Source organism: Paralichthys olivaceus, chromosome 2 (genome assembly GCF_024713975.1).
Source record: "Paralichthys olivaceus isolate ysfri-2021 chromosome 2, ASM2471397v2, whole genome shotgun sequence".
Taxonomy (NCBI): Eukaryota; Metazoa; Chordata; class Actinopteri; order Pleuronectiformes; family Paralichthyidae; genus Paralichthys; species Paralichthys olivaceus.
This window is the reverse complement of record NC_091094.1, coordinates 24,667,570-24,684,459: the sequence shown is the minus strand read 5'-3', so window position 1 is coordinate 24,684,459 and position 16,890 is coordinate 24,667,570. Positions and strand designations below refer to the sequence as shown.

The following is a 16,890-nucleotide window of genomic DNA, read 5'->3' as shown; positions in this document are numbered from 1 at the left end:
CCTGGGTTTTTAATATTCTTTTCATGTGGCATCAGTCCCAGCCCCTGCCTTATTCTAGGAGTTGCCCGAGGACTTCGAATCATCTCTAAGATATAAATGTAGTTGTTACTACACTGGCTGCTCAATCAATCAACTCAACCATTCAAGGCTGAGCCAAAACCGTATATAAGATATATAGAAAACCTTAAAAAAGTAAAATGATACAGTTTGCCAGTCAAATATGGAATCATACTGTATGAACTTACAGTTTCCCAATCCCTCAGAGTAAATATCAAGTTCAGGTCAGTATTTCTTAAATCAGACTAAAGTCTCTGCAGTGTCCATCAGTATGAATGTGTGTGCATCTGTCTCTTTGTGTTTGCTGTGTGGTGCACTAGCTACTTGTGCTTCCCTGCCTTCCACCCACTGCTGCTGGGATAGAAAACTGTGCAGGTGAGGATGGAGATGAGGTGGATGAAATAATTATGACATTCGGCCCTATTTAAAAACATCACTGTAAGCAGCACATCCCCGACAACACGCAGTGGTCACGCTGTCCTTGATTAGCAACCTGCCGGTAATAGCAAATGCCGGCAGAATTACAAAGTCTTACAAGTCCAAAGGATCTCTCATAGATTACCCATCAGCTTTGATTTTTAGGAAACATGGAAACAAGCTGGCTGGAAGCTGACCTGAGAAAGATGGATTAAATGTGTAATAACACAGTAGATGATACGTGACTGGTATTTGTGTGGTTTCAGCTGTTTCTGTTGTCCGCAGTGCGTCCACTGTCCTGCCAAGTGAGTGTTCGCCTGGAGCCAAAGAAATCCTGCTCCACCCTGAGTCATAAACAGACAATTAGTTCCTACTACAGCATCATTGAAACGGATGCTATAGGTGCGCTTGCCTTTTTGAAAACACTGTGAGTTTTGTTTCACAAAAATGTTTCAACAAATCAGTGTCTCTCTGGTTGAACCTCTATGGACGACATGACAGCTTTCCAAAAGTGAAGCCAAGTCATCTTGATCGGCCCCCTGGTGGCTGGCTGCAGTAGACTATAGGTCATGTGTGAGTGGATCAGACATGGATCAAAGTTAAAGTACACATTAAATAAATGTTTCTTTACAGATTTTTGCTGTCTCTTATCACACTGATGTGTGTTATGTAGTTCATTTTTCTAGGTAGTTTGGTTTTCATGGTTAACAGTTGAGACTGACTTGTGATGGGTGGAGTGCATGTATCAGTGCGACCTCGATACCACAAGTGCAAGATGGCAGCACCCATATCCAGGAGGTTTCAGCTGCATTTTTGTGAGGGGAAGTTAAGATGCATCATCCATCTTGATATACAATCTATGGGCTGAATGTTTCAAGCCTCTGGGTGTGGTGATGTGTGGTCAGCACCTGTAACCAGACCCAACAATGACAGGTTAAAACAGGTGAGTGGGTGAAGATAAGAAGAAGATAACCTAGAGCTGAGCAAAACACATATTTGAGGGGGTGGTAATTGCTTATTAAATTTTAAATTTACTTACTTATACACTAAATACTTTAAAGCTCCAATAATAATAGACTGTGTTCCACCTTGACACCACCTTGTGGTAGAATCCAACTTGTTACCTGTGGCAGGCAGAACTGACCTGACCTGCAAGATACCTGAGATGTATGGGAACAAAGCAACACACAGACCTGGAGTTTAACTGGGAATTACAGTTGTTTCTACCAGTAAAATGAATAAGAATGGTTCAGTTCAAAATACTTTATTTTTCCCTTCAAAGGAAATTTGAAACAGAAGTGCACATGGACTTACCCTTATAAAAAATAATGTCAGTACATATTGTAATGATTTGAGAACCGAGCTGAAGTACACAAGGGTTAATGCCAGTAGCTAATCATTTGCTGGCTTCAGTAGCACAACTTGACCTTATACACATTTTAATGGCTGATTGCCCACAACTTTGTATCATAGCTGTGCTTTGTGCATTTATTTCAACATCCATTTGTTAGTCTGCTTCTCTGTCTTTCAAGACCAGGACACCACGTCCCTGTCGAACAGTCACCTGCACCATTGTTTCCTGCAGAAGATGACAAAGCAGACTGATGCAGGTATTGATTTCTGACAATTACAATGTTAAGTGTATTAAGATGTTAGGATATGGGTAAATACTTCAAGTATTTACACTATTGTTGGCTTAAATAGCTTTAAGCATTTTGAATACTGATCATGTTGGCTTAGACAAATCTCCAGAGCAAAACAGAGATAATTCTATTTCAATATACACATTTTCTTGAAGTAGAAGTGCTTTAAATAAAACTGGCTTCAAAGTCCAATTTAAACACAAGTGGCTCTTGACACCGACGAAGCTGAAACCTGCTGTATGTTTTAAGTTCAATAAGCCCTTTAAAGTGAAAAGAAAAATGTGATGAAATTACACAAATCAAATATATTTCTTATTATAACTTGTCTGGGGGGAAAGAATCGAACACATACACATCAGTGCAGATTGAAAATGAAATGAAAACCCTGAATAAATGTGTTAACAGGGATGGGCAAAGTTACATCCAAATGTGTTTTGAAATCAAATACCAAATACTTAAAAACAGCAGCCATGCCTCGTATCAAATCAACTACTGTATTTTTCAATTTTAAAAATGTCAAAAAACACTTTTCCGAGTAAAGCAGGAAAACACATCGCAAACTATACATATACAATCAAAAAGAAAATAGAAAATACATTCAGTGAGAGTATGATACAAACGTTTTTCTGACAATGTCGTCTTATTTTGAGTAGCCTATACTTTTGAGGAATACAAAGAATGGGATTTAACCGACTATTTTGATATCAAATATGATTCAATTTTCATCAAACCTATCAATTACAGATTATAAAAGACTATTTTATATATTAAATAGATGTATCATAAATACTGTCCATCCCCGTGCAATGGAGATGCTTCAGCACAGTGCAACAGAGTTCACTGAGTGGATGTGCAGTTGGGCTGACTGGGCTTCCAGGATGTTAGTTTTTCCTTCATTTTGTCATCCATGTGTAGATTAGACACTACGTTCCTCCCACCTCCTCTGGAGTGAGTACAGTTTTTATGCACTTGAATAGAACCTGACCCTGGTTTCACTGAGTTGTATTCAGTGTTGGGAAAGTTGCTTGAACATTTTTATCAACTTACGCATTAGTCGTCGATGGAGCTGCCTCAAAGGTGCTTTACAACACCTTTACACCCACACATCTCATATTCATTATTTAATACTGGCAGAAACAGAAAACATCGTAAACCTTAGATTTCAACAGGCTGCTGCTTGGAGTATTTATTGATCATTAACAGGAAGCCTTGTCCTGGGTCTATAAACTGGTCCTCCAGCTGCCAGGTTAACACACCATCCACCTCTGAACAAAACTACCTGGTTCCTGAATGTATCCCGTAGCTAAAGTTCCTAATAAATTCAAAATGATCAGGGGCCATATTTCTACTGGCTTTATAGAGGCTAACTGCCTGCAAGGCATTATGGGGAGTAATCTGAATTTCCAATTGTATTCCTTTACTCTACTCATGACTGGAAAGGTAATCACATTAAAGTAACAATAGCCTTATGCATTTCCCAGCACTGGTGGTATGTTTGTTAAATCTGCAATAACCGACTTTCTAATCAATATATAGCTTGTGAATACAACACTGGAATCTGGGCATGAGGCATTACAGTTAAATTAGCTCTCTGGACCTGTGTAGCTCACTCCTCATCTCTGCTCCAAGATAATGGCTGTATGGTCACTTCAGCTGCTCTGAACTTTTATATGTAACTAATACATTTATTATCAATAAAAATAACATGAAAGCACCGACAATATGTCAAATGTGCAACAAACATTGATGAAGGAAGGACGGCTTCAGCTTCCTCAACAAGTAATGCTGGTTTAAATGTGTGTGTTACATTTAGGTTAAAGGGATCTAAAAAATCCAGGTGATGTATTCAATAACATGTAATGATTTAAATTGTACGAAGTGTTGTTTTCTTTACCCTAGAATGGGCCCTTTATATTTAAATACCATAAAAACTCAAAAGGTGTTTAGTTTGTCCAGTTTGACTAATGCAAAAAAAAATGAATTGAATATAAAGCCCCCACTCAGGTGTAAAGAAAAACAACAATTTAGATGATTACACATTAGTAAAAACATCACTAGGATTATTTTATATTACATTTTTGCAATAGATCCCTTTCACCTAAATCTTACACACTGGACCTTTAAGTACTGACGTCATACCCAAATATCAGCGTTAGTTAAATGCAATTTGGTGAAAATTGATGCTAACAGTTGCTAGCTATGGTCACAACACAAGCAGCTCAGGCTGTTACAGTTACAACCAAATCACCACGGTAATTACGATAGTCATTTAAGATTAAGATGGTTCAACGAACCATCAGGAAGTTTAACACGTTACACTGTGAAACTAGTAAAGTTTCATCTCTTTTCCCAAATACATTTTTAGCAAAAACAGAAAGTAGTTGACTTTAAATAAGCCTAAAGCTTCTGAGGGCCCTGGAGCTGTGGTTATCCATTCACTGCATATATAGGCCTATACTAATGAAATGACATTGTCTTATCATGTAGTGCTAACAGTGTCGTGTGACCTTGTGTGTTTTGTATAGAGGCTTAGGATAATTACTGTACAGCTTTATCACACATAAAACCCTTCTTTTGTGAGGCACTGACACGGTTTAATACAATCAACAACAGAAACCCCTGATCAGTGAATTAATTATATCAAACCCAGCTTGCCTTTCAAAATAATAGGCGACCCTGTCTATCTCACAGACACAATGGGGAACTGATACCTCCCCATTATTGCTCTCCACACAGGAGTTCCCATCATTTGTGTTTGCAGCTGTGCTGCGGCACAGGGCGCGCTGGCCTTTGTGCCAGTAAATCCCATCAACTCTGTATGCTAAGGTGAGGGGGGGGCTCAGGCCATGTGTTGTTAGAAGAGTGGACTTGAAGTGATGAAATCAAAGGGATTGTGCCATCCTGATGACACTGGAGGAAATAACAGCCTCTCTGATGTAGTTGCAGGGCTCTTTAAATATTTCATTAAGAAAGGAGGAGATGGAAGCTGGCTTCAAAATGCCATGTGCTCACTTTGCTCACCAACATTGTAAAAGCATTTTAAAGATGGTGATGGTGTTATGTCATGCTGTTGCCTCATTTCATGACAACAAGCACTGACACATAGGCCTAATGCAGCTGCTGTGGAAACCCTGAAGGAGTGTGTCACCTTGTTGGCATTTCCCCTGCATGTGTATTTATGTTAAAGAACTTGTTGACGGACAGGGACATTTTTGCAGGACTGACACAAGCTTTTGTGTTTTGTTTTCTGGCTTTACGCATTCATTCCTCCCTGAACACACTGACTGTACGCGTGCATGTGCGTCTTCCTCCTCCTGCCTCCCTGCATCTGACAGCGTCCCTCCCTCTTTCTCTCTCTCTCTCCTCCTCCTCCCTCTGTCATTAGGCTTTTCGCCGGCTCAACACACCGACACACTCCCTTCCCCTTAAACCCGGAGAATAAACACGGAGCAGGAGCAGGACTAACCTCCCCACTCGGTGCGCACCATCCATGGTCCTCTCCTGGACGCCTGTTTGACAGGAGGGTATGTTGAAAGATTCCTATTTTTTTCCTCCCCTGCCAGTTTGCTGGTGTTGGAATAAGCGCAGCCTCGACTGTCAAACGATTTGTTGAATGTGGGATTTTAATTGTCGAAGTATTTCTCATTTTTACGCGTAATAATTCGTCCCTGATTGCGGCGCGGTGTGATTATACTCTCTGTGCGTTTGGCTGCTGCAGTGAGCAAAGCTTGTACGTGTTCGAGCTGTAGCTCTTCAACACACCATCATTTTATAACGCGCACGGACTTTGCTCACTTGCTTGCCGACCTCTACCGGGGGATGAATAATATTGTGGGACTGAAGCAGGCGCAAGTTGTAGCGTGGTTTTGTGGCCCAGTGACTCCAGTCAGGGCTGACAGCAGAGATCTGCAGACCTGCAGCCAAGCGGCCAAACCGCCTCCTGCTCCTCTCTACCTGTGTCACTTATAGACATGATCTTCTCACTACACAGCAACACTTTCATTGGGGAATTCCCAAAGGTCGCTCAAAGTTGTGGCTTCAGAAATCAGCTGTGTGTGTGTGTGTGTGTGTGTGTGTGTGTGTGTGTGTGTGTGTGTGTGTGTGTGTCAGGTTGCTGTCCTTTAAAACTGGATCTGCCATTAGCTCAGTCACTGTATTCACACACACCCATCACTGTAATTATACAACAGCCACACTGACTGATACACACCAACGTGAGGACTTGCACAATGCTGCCATCGTCACACCCTCTCTTCAGCAGCACCTCTGGCACAAAGTGGTCGAGCTTTGTCACAAACTCAAGGGGATTTGTAGTTTCTTTTTGTTAACTCACTGTGACTCAGCCTGTCGGTGTAAATGTTGTGAAAATACAGACTTCAGCGGAGGATTGTGGAGATATTTAGCAGCAGTTTTTCACGTGCATGCTCAGACAGGTCCATGTATGGAAATGGCTTCACCTTTGCTCCCCTCCTGGCTTTCCACTAGTTTTGTGGAATCACATACAGTGCTGAAGAGGAATGTGTCAGCAACGCACTAGTCGACCTAAGGATGCTTTGCTGGGACTGTTCTCTGTGGCTGTGCACCCTATCTAGCTTGCTCCAACTGTATTTCAACCTATAGCTGCTGTCAGACATGCATTGAACTTCCTGTATGTGAAAACGCAAATCACCAAGTCAGTTGTAAAGGACATTCTCTGGAGTTTGTCCAGCAAGTCCTCTAGTAATGTCCGAATGAGCCCATGTGAGAATATGTTATATTTGTCAGTTTTTCACCTGCATGCTCAGACAGGTCCATGTATGAAAATGGCTTCACCTTTGCTCCCCTCCTGGCTACAACCAGGATACATCCTCTGTAGGAGGCACCGCAAGTGAAAAACAAGGATACAAACATACAAACATCTCAGTATGAAGAAGTGAAGCCATACAATGAGACGACACAGACAAAGATGTCAACTTGGAAAGATGATGTGCTGCTAACAAGAACACATCATCTCCGCAGCGAAATGTATACGTCAGTTACGTCCTGCTTCCTGCATGCTGCGCCACGGTCTGGGCATATGTCTCGTGTCATCTCCTGAGTATGTGAAAGGCAAACTTAATTAACTAAACTAAAATTTCAGAACCATTTCCAGCAATGTCCTATGAAGAGTTATCCTTAAAACTGCTTTTTATTGACTCCTAACACATCTTACCATGACATATTTGTTATTTGTTAAGGTGCTAGAATAGGCTCAGCACCTCTGCAGCGTACTGGCCTTCGATCTGTCGGCTTGTAGTACTTGGTCACACTCTTCCTCCAGGGTGCACGCTGTCAGCCTCAGCTGCCAGACCTGGTGTCACGCTGCATCACTGTCGTCAACATAGGACACACTCCTGTGCCTGCTTCGTCATCAGCCTGCCTCCCCTCTGAGTATCACCTGATGCTCCTTCCCCCTCCTAACAGCCAGGAAGCCATTACATCATCTCAGCATGAGCATCAGTTTTTCCCCGCTGCTCATCAGTGTTTCGACACGAATTTGTGATCCCACAGAGTTCAGACACTGAAGTGAATCAAGGTTAACGAATATGTACGACTTCATTCATTGCAGCCTATACTGTATGTACACAAAGTCTCGCTCCTATAATGTGTATATGTTAGTGTTTGTGCGGGAGTTCCGATGCCCCAGGGTGCTGCTGGGATTTCAGAGCCCAGCATGCTGCCTACCACCATTTGCAATTCAAATGAGCATGTATGAGGCTTCTATTGAGGCTGAGCAGCCCTCCTCTCCTCTGGGTCTCATTGGAGCCAATCACTCCCTGTACTTGCAAGTTAACTCAACCATTTCCTATTGACTGTTCCACTGGAAAAACAGAGCGGTTGTTGCTTTCACCTAATGACACGGGACCAGAGAAGTATATTTTCAAGTAGCCATCTTAGTTTATTTTGTATGTACTGTTTCAGTATCTTGTCATAGGCATGGAATAAAGCATGTATGTGTTGGGTGACCCTGATGTTGCAGAAGCATGCAACAGGTACCGTGTGTGTGTGTGTGCGTGCACGCACGTGACTGCATGTGCTGATGTCATAGCTGAATGTTCTTTGACCTCCCATGTTTTTGTAGCATGGAGAGCGTGGTCACATCTCTTCCTGTCTGCTGAACTCCACTCAACTGACCAAAAAAAGACACACACAAAGAAACACACACCAACACACACACATAATGAGAACCTTCACTGATACAATGCATTCCCTATCTCCTAACCCCAGGGCTTACACCCTTTTTAACTCAATTATTTTTGTCAAGTCATTTGTTATTTATTTTCTCTTTTAATGGCAGTGACATTTAAATTGCATACCCTCACACAAGGGCTATAAATGCATGCAAGCTCTAGATGTGGTATGGAAGACAAAAGCTGCTGCATAGGTATAGTTTATAAATTGTAGAAGATGATAATACCAATCACACGTCCACATTTACCAGAATTGATGGTATGTTACCTGTCTTCTTTAGCCTTCTTTATTACCACAACATGAGACACATTCAATCCTCTGATGCCATGAACCTGTTTTATTAGAACACAATTACTGTCTTGCTTGATGCAAGACTGAAATCTTTGAGGGCTTGATTTGCTGTTGCACCACACAGGGCAAATAATGGCTAACATATCCTGACTGTCAGTTGCTATTATAAGTAGAGCTTCAGAAATGCTGGATCTTAAATTTACTATAATACAACCCACTTGCTTTTTTGGACCTTCCCTTCCTGGTGAATGCCCTCATCTTAATCCACCATTCCACCATGTGGTGACAGGGCTTTTTCAGGTACCTTTCCTTCTCCATCATGGCTCAACAGTTGTTCCCCTCGTTTAAGGCTGATGTCTGGGCTGTGTTGGTGGGGCTGTATTCAGGGGAGGTGGGGCTGTACATGGATGTCTAGTGCATGAGAGATGAGGCTGGATGGATGCTTGGGTGAGCTCGGGAAGCAAGTTGGGAAAGGATATCTTAAACCTTTAAATCCACCCCAAGTCAAAAATGTAACCTGTCCTCTGAATCATAAAAGTAGAGAAGGACGTCCCGGGGGTTTGTCATGGACAACACACGTATCATTGTAAATATTAATTTTAACAAAGACCTTGGTATTTACAACTTTCCGTGTACAAATCAAAGAATGTTTACACACCATAGCTGATACCTGAAAGCTGATCACTTACAAGCACCACTGTGATATTGATTGTTGGCTGATACAGCTGTAATCGCAGCTCTCCAGTGGCCCAGTGCTCTGCAGCTTTATGTTTGTTTACCCAATGCACAGAGACTTAATCTTATTCTGTTTTACACGCTCTCTTTTTATGAGCTTTGTTTAGAGTGACCAAAAGAGGATCACACAACATTACAGCAGCTCAGTCCAGCGACAGTTCTCATTGTGGCTGTTGTGCTTTTGTTTTGTCGGAATTGTGCTGAGCCTCGTAGGGATGCTGCAGCCACTGCAGTCCTGTCAAAATCTTGTTACGGTGCCGGCTCGACCATCATATTGCCTCACTGCTTCAAAAGTGAGAGGGGCCATTGCCAGCAGCTATTTCCAGTTATCTGGTCCACCTCCCTCCTTCTACTGAGGATCTCTTCCCAAACCAATTGCAACCCTGTTGCCGTCTGTCTGATCAGGGCTTTATTTTTAGCTTTGGTTTTTACTCACACAGCTTTGGGCGATTTGTTGCCTTTCTCACATTGCATCATTCTGTCTGCACACTGTTGTGAGAGGAGAAAAAGAGAAGCCAGTCATTTGCCATGAGACGGTTTTATTTCACTGTTCTGTTTCCCACTTTCAGTCATAAAGCTTTCACATGATGGGATGCATCACTTTGTCCTTTCCGAAGGGGAGACAGAGAGCTTTTTCCATGAGCAGCGGCTCAGCTTGCCTCAGCCTGATGATAACAGTGAGTCAGCAGGTTCTCTCTTTCTTCCTCCCTCCTTTGCATACCTACACTCGTCTCCCTCGCTCCCTCTTGCTTTCTGCCTTCTTTGAACAAATCCCCTGACTCTCACGGATGAGACTCATCATGTTGTTGTCTGGCTTTGATCTGGTGCAAGGATACCCATAGTGCCACTCTTTTTTTTTTGCTCCCAACATAAAGCAGCATCTAAATTTCAGGCAAAGTTGGTTCATGTGGGGAAAGAGAACACTACATACTTCACTCCAGCTATTTTGCTGCAGTCTTCCAAAAAACCAAGCCAGCAGCTATTGTTTTCTTTTGGCCACTTAGCATTTAGCAGGCATTAATTAGAGCTTCTGAATTCAACAGTTGTGGAGGAAGGCTAATTCCATTGTTGATCTGTGCCCATTTCCCCGTCGATTACACTGCGCAATTGGCCGAGTCTCTCACATTGAAGAAAGCTGGTGGATTGAGGAAAAAATACGTATGTAAGGTTGATCTCATTGCAAATTATTTATAATTACATAAAACAAGACACAAAAATGGGATTAGGAAAGATTAGACTTGCAGAAAAGCAAAACAAAAAAACACAACAGCAACTATGCTTCCTTCTGCAGAATAAATTGATTTGCACAAACATTTTTTACAGGATGTTGCAGGTAAAGTAAAAACTGACTCTGGCCTTTCAGGATGATGCTCTAATTGTTGAGTGATGAAAGTTGTTCCTGCTGCTGTGTGATTTTATAAAAACGTTTTTGTGGCAATGGTCTGATGAGTGCATGCACAAACTACTCCCAGTCCCTTTGGGCCTGTCATTTGGCTTCTAAACTGGTCAGACAGGTTGGAAGGCAGATCCAGACACAGCTGCAGTCATTGATCCACACTTTGTACACTCACTCTGGGTGTGTGTGTGTTTGCTGTTCTCAGTTATGATCTGTGGAAGCACGTGACACACATCTTGTTTGTATACTGTGTGGTTCATGCTTATCGGTTTGTTGCACCAACTCGCTCGTTGCTTTGTTTTGCAGCAACACACACACACACACACACACACACAGACACACACACACACACACACACACAGACACACACACACACACTGTCTCCAGGACACACACACACACACACTGTCTCCAGGACATTACATTGACTTCAGCTGTTTCCACTGCAGGAACTTTCCCCAGGAACAAGGAACCTATGCAGGAATTCTGTGTTTCCACCACAGGAACCAGAGTCTGAATCAAGTCCCCTCAGAAAGTCCCTACTTGGGGGTTAGAACTTTTGGGGATTTTTGGGGTGGGGTTGCAGCACCTAAGATCCCTGATTGGTTAGGGTTAGTTAGTACTACAGTGTTTTATTTCAGCTGCCATTTTAAAAAACCTATAGCTTTCAGTATACTAAATCTCCAAAGATTTTATTTTGATTGCTTGAAAAAAGTTCCTGTGACTAAAAGTCGCAGGTACTTTTGGTCGAAAACACAGCTTTACATGAATTTCCTCCAACCTTAACCAGAAAAACTATTTCTGTAACCTTAACCTAGATTTACCCAAATCTTTAATCATGTCTTCAACTTTAAATTCAAAACATGCAGTTTGTCCCCATAGTCACCCCCCCCCCCCCCCCCCCCCCCGCCCCCCCACACACAATGTAGATTTACCACCAGTTGTGCCCTATGACAACATCATGTTATGTCATGTTAAGATCATATGTGAGGGAAAAATATAATCAGATCAACCTCATGTGTCATATTTTAAGGCCTATTCCCCCTTTTACATGAAGAGTAAATAAAATTGGGTTAAAAAGACTAAGCACTTTGTTTCTATAGATAAGCCATCAGAGTGATAGTTTAGGTATGGTTGCATCATGGTATGTGCTGGGATTAAGAGGTCATGTAAGTGTATTTCATGTAATAAAATACAGTTGGTAAGATGCTGTGGGGGCGAATGGGGGAAAAAGTAGCTACTTGAAGAGTTGAGTCAGACAGACTGAGACACAGGAATAACAGTGCATGTCCAGATCCACTGACAAGGGCCAAACCACAGTGGCATGTGTCAACAGTCTATGGTCAACACACTAGGAGTGTATGGTCACACATAAAAACCCATAGGTGTGGGTGTTTTAATGGGTGCCTTATGCCACTGTGGTCGACCTGCTCAAAATCTTGAAAATTCTATGGACCATTCACGTGTTGTTTAGAGCACTAGATACTCGAGTGTCAGCTCAGAAAATGTTTTGGCTGTGGTTCAGGAAGTGGAGCAGGCCACTTTTCAGAGGGTTGGTGGTTCAATCCCTGACACCCCCAGTCTGCATACTGAAGGGCCCTTGGGCAAAAGGTTTCAAACCATCATCCCTGTTGGTTGCTTTGTCAGTGTGAGTGAGTGTGTGTGTGTGGATGAATGCCATGAAGTGCAAAGGGCCTTTATCGATTAGACTCGGAAAGGGCTAATAAAGATATGAATACATATAAAAATCTGTTTATGAGTCCCATACTTTAAAACAGCGTTGCTAACTAGTTCAGTTCATTCTGGAGTTGACTCTCAGTGCAGATAGTGAGGTTTGTTAGCATGAATATACACTTTCAACTGTACTTTCATGTAATCATAAATCATCCATCCATCCATCCATTATACACTGCTTATACATTGAGGGTGGCTGGGGAGCTGGAGCCAATGAGCTAATCGTGTCCTCGCCTCATTAATAAGGCTGTTGATTTATAATCAGAGCAGGTGCCAGCAGGTCTCTTCGAAGCCACACACTTGTGTTGCTGCAGCGATGTCACAGTGTGTACCCTGCTCCAGTGTGTGTCAATAGTAAAACTGCTACAAATCCCAGTCCTGCTGTTCAGCACAGCAGCAGTGGTTCGTAACAGAAATGTATCGCTGTTGCATTTTTTGGGGGGGGGGGTTCCACTGGTGACTGAAACTTCTGTGTGTGGTTGATTACTCATGTGTGTGTGTGTGTGTGTGTGTGTGTGTGTGTGTGTGTGTGTGAGTGTGTGTGTGGTGTCATGTCCCAGCACACTCTCACTTCTCTCCCTCACCTGCACTCACAGAAGTTCTAAGGATGTATGGCTACTCCTCAGTAACGGACACCACTCGTTCTTTTGCCGTCGGCAGCTCCCCCTGTGATCGTCAGATGTTTGTGCCGCAGGCTTTTTCTCTAATTGTTTCACGGTGTTTTAGAGCTTTTCTCTTGGTTTCCTGTTTTCACTCTGCATGTACTGATCATTCGTGGCTTCTCTGTCACGCATTGATTAGTTTTTCACTCTTTTGTTTTTATGTTGGCGGCGATAATGCGCAGCTCCTTTATAATTCATGCCATGATTGATGTCCCTCTGGTTGCAGTTTTCATGCTGCAATCTCAGCAGACACTTTTACTCCAGCAGCACTCAGCGCTGCCAAACACTCCACAGTCCTCAGATTAAGATGCTTGGTGTCGGCTTTCAGCTGCCATTCAGCAAACCACACACTGTTGTCCACAGCAGTAGCGGCGGTGCTTGGCAAGTGACCGATTCTGCTAAGAAAAGTTGAAAAGACAAGTGTAAAATGTTGCTGGGCGGCATTGACGAACCTTTACAGCCTCCTTTTCTCTCTGTGCCTGTCGCTGTCTATACCTAAACAAATACTCAGCTCCTTGTTTAGCATCTTTACAAATCCTGACACTGACACCAATAACACAGAGAGCTCCCATAGCTTCCTTTCAGCCCCAACACTGATCCTAATAAGGAGATGAATGGCTCTGTACAAACAGTCAAGTTGAGCTGGGGACTGGATGTATGCCCACGGCCTCCCTCTCTCTCTCGCTGCGTGATGTGTGTGAAATTCTCTTTCAGTCTCCTCTCGTCTAACTCTGGTCCTCTGTTGAGCTCCGTCAGTGGCGAGTTCAGGTGTGGACAGAGGCGACAGTCCCCCCCCCCTCCCCTCCTGGACTAGACAAAGTTAGGTTTTTTTAAAGAATAGAATGGACATATGGTTGCAAAGATGTGATAGTTATACTCAAAATTGATCTGTTACTGACTCAAATAGCTGGATTGGGTATTGGATAGGGTTGGGTACAGAAAGTAGTCCAATTTGCCTGAGCAATAAAAAGCCTTTCTTCATTGTCAGCTGTGGTTTTGTGCTTTTTTAAAGAGAAAAGTATCAGCTCTGGCTCTGGCAACAGAACTGTTTTCAAAGTATCTCTTTGGCACCTGTATCAGAAAAACCCAAACAATATCCAACCCTAATATTGGTGACAATAGGGCAGCAGATCTATATGATTCAGTTCTATGTTATACTATGTTTAATTCCATCATGCGTAGCTGCTCTGCTGCTGCTGCTTTGTTCTGTATTCTTGAGAACTATCACAGGCTAGACTGTGAACTGGGTGATTTGTCTCTCAGCCTGTGTCATGTAACGTTCCACTCCCCAAACAGTGAATACACTTCTCATTGGTCACGATCACTGAGACGTGCGCTCAGTGGTCACGCCTGACAGAGGTGTGAGATATGAAAACTGGCAACATACCCACGTGCGTGGTCTGCCGGCAATAAAAAGAAAAGAACAGAAATATGTAGAAAAATACGAAGATGATAATCGCAGGTTTTCTGCAATCGTCACAGAGGAATGTCTGACATGTGTGAACTGATCAACTTCGGGTTCGTGTGTTTGCTTGTGTGTTGCTCAGAATACTTGGTTTTCTTACGTGTCGACAAGTGACTTTAAGCTCAGTCTCACATTTGAATGATGGAGGGTCAAATGTAAAGTAAGATTTTCTCCTTTGATTGACAGCTTCTGACTGAAAGATGATAAAACAGCAGCAGAGGAAATGTCTTAAACAAACCTACACACAGCAGACTGTGTTTAAAGCACAATTACACCTGGGGTGGGGGGAGCTGAGGTGAGCTGCTGACAGCACTAATCACACACATACCTGAGGACCTACTCACCATCTGTGTGTGTTCTGTTTATGTGTGAAAAGAAAAATTCTTGAAATCTGGATACATGCCAATATCAAAAATGTTGCTTACTCTTCTGAAATAATTTGTTACATGAATGTGGCAGGAAATTTGTGAATTCCAATTTGAAAAAAAAGATCAAATGGAAGTTTGTGCTTTTGCTTTTCATTGTCACATGAATAATTTATGTGGAATAATTAGATAGAAAAAGTGCCTTCTACTGTACATTATGTAAATGCGCTCCTTTGCCAGTTTTTGCACCAGCATTGTGGAATTGAAATCATAAACTCGAAGTGAAATGAAAGTCCTGACCTTCTTGAATGTGTAGATGTGGTATAATTTAAATGCATTTAGTTTTACAGCTCATAATAAGAGTATGAACGTGTATCATAAAAGAGGGATTGATTTGATCAAATTGTTCATATTAAATCAGCAGAGAGGGTGAAATGGAAAGAAAAAGCGCCATTAAATTCTCCAATAGTCTGAATGTAGTAATGATACAGATTTATGGACGGTGTGGAAATCATGCCACACCCTCAGCTCTTTGTTGCTCATACACAGAGAAAAACTAAATAAGAATCACAGCACTGGAGGCTAATAAAGTACTGTAAAGAACTCTGCAGGAAAAGAGCATCACCATTTAGTCAGATTTTGTACAAACATAGAACAGGAGAAAAGGCCATTGTTAGAAATAATTTCTGTGCATGAATTTGAAATTTGTGTGCAATAAAAAGCCTCCATATTCTTTAAGCCACTGTCTCAGCTCTTGTTTATTCCTGAGCAGAGAGTGGGAGGCTCTCACCATAAACATTTCCCTTGTACATTTGCACATGTTGTGTAACAGATAGGAAAATGTGGGAGTGAAATGGAGCACCGTCACAACATTTCTGCGATTATACGTATTTTTGTTGTTCCTTGTTAGCAGGCAGAAGTGCAATTTTTTTAACCAGCATATCTTCACACCTTTATTCGACACAAAGACTATAAATTAGCGGTGAAATGTACCTGAAGAAATAGAATAACTCTCTCCCACAGGGCACGGTTTACACAGAATGACTTCTTAGGCCTGTAAATGTGTAACTGTTTCATTGAATTTGTCATTTTCCTATAATGTGTTTGTCTTTCACACTTTACGAAGGCAGCCCAGGCTAATGTGTGTTTACAGAGAATTGACTGCAAGAATGGAGAAGGGTTTGTGGTCACTCACTGTTTAGCCTGAGACCAGACTGGATTTTTCCTCTACACCTGAGTCATCACCACTCACCATTACTCAGGTATTTGCTTATGAACCGTGTCATAACAGCAGCCTTATTTTAGCCTCTGGCTGTTTCACGGATTATTTTCATGGCCAGCCTGGCCTGTAGCTAAACCGTCTGTTCACAACAACACAGCCACAATTCTTTCTCTGCTTTTGCTCAACAGACAATGCGTGAACAGATCAGGCGACTGTAACGTTCCTCCTAGTTCTGTAGCTGTGACGCAGTTTGATAGTGCCTAACTGTAGATAACTGTGCCCCCCAACTGCTTATCTGTGCTTAACTCATTATATTCACATAAACAGGAATGGAAATTCACTTTACTTAAATTTGTTTTGGCTGAAATATGGCTGAAATGTTGGATACAATGACCTGTCCAGGATGCATCCTTCAAAATCATAAGCGGTAGAGGTAATGGAGGGATGGATGGATGGATTGATGTTGGATGCGTATCGATTATAAGCAGATTTTGTTACTTTGGACAGAGCCATGCTAGCAGTTTCCACCTGTTTCCACTCTTTGTGTTAAGCTCAACTCACTGGCTGTCGGCTATGGCCTTATATTTAGCATGCTGATATTCTTTTATGAATATATTAATAGTCTGTACAGCATTGCAGCTATCAGCCCTTAAATGTGAGGTTCAATATCTCATCCAGTGACACTTGAACAAC

The 16,890-nt window shown here is 42.2% G+C and overlaps 1 protein-coding gene across 9 annotated transcripts in view; it reads left to right on the top strand.

The window, feature by feature from the left end:
• The first annotated feature begins 5,476 nt into the window (after positions 1-5,476).
• LOC109629245 (band 4.1-like protein 1) overlaps positions 5,477-16,890 on the top strand; it is a 74,477-nt gene continuing 63,063 nt past the window's right edge. For 4 of the 9 annotated variants that reach the window (XM_020086865.2, XM_020086864.2, XM_069512944.1 and 1 more), the window contains exon 1: positions 5,483-5,641. The gene's annotated coding sequence lies outside the window, so the exon portion shown is untranslated. Of the gene's footprint in view, positions 5,642-16,890 lie in introns of all 9 variants that reach the window. The other 5 variants (XM_069512913.1, XM_020086858.2, XM_020086862.2 and 2 more) reach the window with 4 other exon arrangements.